The sequence below is a fragment of the Cervus elaphus genome, chromosome 5 (genome assembly GCF_910594005.1).
Source record: "Cervus elaphus chromosome 5, mCerEla1.1, whole genome shotgun sequence".
Taxonomy (NCBI): Eukaryota; Metazoa; Chordata; class Mammalia; order Artiodactyla; family Cervidae; genus Cervus; species Cervus elaphus.
In genome coordinates this window covers 79,165,148-79,169,044 of record NC_057819.1, presented here as the reverse complement: position 1 = coordinate 79,169,044, position 3,897 = coordinate 79,165,148, and the positions used below count along the sequence as shown (strand labels likewise).

Here is a 3,897-nt window from a genome sequence, read left to right as displayed (position 1 = left end):
TTTGTCAATGTCTGCCCTGACATGACATTTACTGCTTGCCAATTCTTGGCCCGTTCCAATTCCCAACCATCATTGTTCTGAGATAATTTTCCCAGAGCATGGGATGGAAAAGGGAGAAGAAACACATTCAGGAGGAATCATTCCTAAGGCATCTGGATACAGATGAGATCTCCTCCTATGTGCATGCTATGCAGACTCCATTTAGATACAAAGGGATGGGATTGGGTTCCTAGTGAGAAATTAAGTCTCTTCACTTCTCCTTGGTCTGTATGGAGCAGTTCCCTGGTTACTTTCCCCGGATTTGTGACTGGTTGACTGTGGAAGGGAGGGAGGAGGGCAGTCAGCCGAAGGGGCAGCAGCATCCCTCTATCAGAGGCCTTGGGAAGGGAGGGCAAAAGGGCTGAGCAGCACAGGGGAGAAGAAGTCATTTCTCTCCACTGACTGCAAACTCCACACTCACAGCTCACGTCTTTCAGGAATCCAGAGTCCTCTTTGGCCAAGGACACCACAGTGGTGGATATTTTCTTCCTGATGTCTTTGCCATCATGAAGTGAAGTGAAGTGAAAGTCGCTCAGTCATGTCTGACTCTTTGCGACCCCGTGGACTGTAGCCCGCCAGGCTCCTCTGTCCACGGAATTCTCCAGGCAAGAATACTGGAGTAGGTAGCCATTCCCTTCTTTAGAAGATCTTCCCAACCCCGGGATAAAACTCAGGTCTCAGGCATTGCAGGCAGATTCTTTACCATCTGAGCCACCAGTGAAGCCCATCATAAGTCTGCTCGTTTCGTCCTACATTATTCATCTGTTCTAGGGGCCTGCAGAGGCGGTGTGGAGTCCACCGCTTGGGGAGGTGGGGGAAGATGAATCTGACAGGCCCAGAATCCTGCTTGGGGATACACCAGTGAATTTTTGCTTCTGGCCACTATTTAAGGTATTGATTGAAAAACAAAACTGTAAAAGATCTTGACTTTTTTCCTCAGATGCATTGATGTAGCATTTCCCAGATCACTCTGAAAAGCATAAGAAGCCCCAACTTCTTTCTTAGAGACCTAATTTAAAGTGTAATTAGAAAAATGAAACGTAAAACCCTAAATGTGAAAATTTTTTTTAGGTAGAATGAGTTTGGAATAGTGTATAGGGCAGGGGGGACTGTTAATTCTCAGTTTTTTCCTCAAATTGAGTGCTCAAAATGAGTTGGAAATCCCATACCAGTCTCTCCCTCCTCATTTTAACTTTTACTGGTCCGAGATTCCCAAGGACACACTATTCTTGATCAGCAATGACTAACACTGGGTTCTTAGGCTGCCAAGCTTCTCAATAAAGCTGTCCAGGAGGCCGGTGATGAGGGCTCATGTTCGAATTTCCCACTCATGAGATGAGCCCAGAGGCACTACCATCTGTGGCCGCCACCCCGCCTGCTTGGCTGGGGCAGCAATGTCTTTACATACCCCACTGAGCAAGCCCGCTGTTCTCTGCCCCACAGGCATGCCGCCCCCAGGACCACACGAGGCCAGGCTGCTCTGGACTGCCTCAGGGATGTGAGGGACCCCAGTACTCAATGACAAAAAAAGTGGATGGTGTTCCTGCTGCTGTCCGAGTTGTGTATCTGAACCCTATGCAGAAGTTTTCCTACCTAGGGCACCTGACTCACCACCCTGGAGGGGAAGAGGAAGAAGAATGTCAAGATTCATTTCCACAAGAAGCAGCAGCTCATGAAGCTATGGAAGCAGGACAAAAAGAACAGAAAAGGAAATTGACAAGTTCCCAGAGATCTTCAATACCCATGGATTCCTACTCTGAGCAGTCAATAAAATAGACTGCTTATTCTTTTCTAAAAAAAAAAAACAAAAAACAAAAAACAAAAACTGTCCATGAGCTCTTCAGATAACCTAGTAACAGGTTCATCCAATTGACAAGTTCTCCAAAATCTCATAATAGAAAAAAAATTTGCAGCTAATAAGCAAGCAAATTTCCTCCACAGTTGTCTTTTTACAAACAAATTCCAGTAAGATGTTTCAAAAAGAAAGTTAGAAAAATATTTGAGCAGAATAATTTTCAGTTTAGATTATGTCATCCAGTCTCATTACTTCATGGCGAATAGAGGGGAATGATCATGATGGTATGATCACCCACCTAGGCCCAGACATCCTGGAATGTGAAGTCAAGTGGGCCTTAGGAACCACCATTATGAACAAAGCTAGTGAGGTGATGGAATTCCAGTTGAGCTATTACAAATCCTAAAAGGTGATGCTGTGAAAGTGCTGCATTCAATATGCCAGCAAGTTTGGAAAACTCAGCAATGGCCACAGGACTGGAAAAGGTCAGTTTTCATTCCAACCCCAAAGAAAAGTAATGACAAAGAATGTTCAAACTATTGCATATTTGCAAAGTAATGCTCAAAATTCTCCAAGTCAGGCTTCAAAAGTATGTGAACTGTGAACTTCCAGATGCTCAAGCTGGATTTAGAAAAGGCAGAGGAACCAGAGATGAAATTGCCAACATCCGCTGGATCATCAAAAAAGCAAGAGAGTTCCAGAAAAACATCTGCTTCTGCTTTATTGACTACGCCAAAGCCTTTGACTGTGTGGATCACAACAAACTGTAGAAACTTCTTAAAGGGATGGGAGTACTAGAATACCTTACCTGCCTCTTGAGAAATCTACATGTTTCAGGTCAAGAGCAACAGTTAGAACTGGACATGGAACAACAGACTGGTTCCAAATTGGGAAAGGAGTATGTCAAGGCTGTATATTGTCACCCTGCTTATTTAACTTATTTGCAGAGTACATCATGAGAAATGCTGGGCTGGATGAAGCACAAACTGGAATCAGGATTTCCAGGAGAAATATCAGTAACCTCAGATATGCAGATGACACATCCCCCCTTATAGCAGAAAGCAAAGAAGAACTAAAGAGCCTCTTGATGAAAGTGAAAGAGGAGAGTGTTGGCTTAAAAACTCAACATTCAGAAAACTAAGGTCACGGTATCCCATCCCATCACTGCATGGCAAGTAGATGGGGAAACAATGGAAACAGTAACAGACTTAATTTTTTTGGGCTCCAAAATCACTGTAGATGGTGACTGCAGCCATGAAATTAAAAGATGTTTGCTCCTTGGAAGAAAAGCTATGACAAAACTAGACAGCATATTAAAAAGCAGAGACATTATTTTGCCAACAAAGGTCCATCTAGTAAAGGCTATGGTTTTTCCAGTAGTCATGTATGGATGTGAGAGTTGGACTATAAAGAAAGCTGAGTGGTATGAAATTGATGCTTTTGAACTGTGGTGTTGGAGATGACCCTTGAGAGTCCCTTGGACTGCAAAGAGATCAAACCAGTCCATCCTCAAGAAAATCAGTCCTCAATATTCATTGGAAGAACTGATGCTGAAGTTGAAACTCCAATACTTTGGCCATCTGATGAAAAGAACTGACTCCTTGGAAAAGACCCTGATGCTGGGAAAGATTGAAGGCAGGAGGAGAAGGGGACAACAGAGGATGAGATGGTTGGATGGCATCACCAACTCGATGAACATGAGTTTGAGCAAGCTCCGGGAGTTGGTGAAGGACATGGAAGCTTGGCATGCTGAAGTCCATGGCGGGTTGCAAAGAGTCAGACACAACTGAGCGACTGAACTGACTGAGATGGGAAAAAAGTGAAAACAGTGACAGATTTCTTTTCTTGAGCTTGAAAATCACTGCACACAGTGACTGCAGTCACAAAATTAGATGTTTACTCCTTGGAATAAAAGCTATAACAAACCCAGACAGGGTATTAAAAAGCAGAGACATCACTTTGCAGACAAAGGTCCATATAGTCAAAGCTATAGTTTTTCCAGCAGTCACTTACAGGTGTGAGATTTAGGCCACAAATAAGGCTGAGGGACAAAGAATTGATGC

At 43.7% G+C, this 3,897-nt stretch overlaps 1 non-coding gene across 1 annotated transcript; it reads left to right on the top strand.

Moving 5' to 3' along the window:
* The first annotated feature begins 1,330 nt into the window (after nt 1-1,330).
* LOC122695860 lies at nt 1,331-1,406 on the top strand. Its single transcript, XR_006341602.1, has one exon. It is a non-coding gene; the product is annotated as a small nucleolar RNA Z195/SNORD33/SNORD32 family (small nucleolar RNA).
* Nucleotides 1,407-3,897: the final 2,491 nt, after the last annotated feature.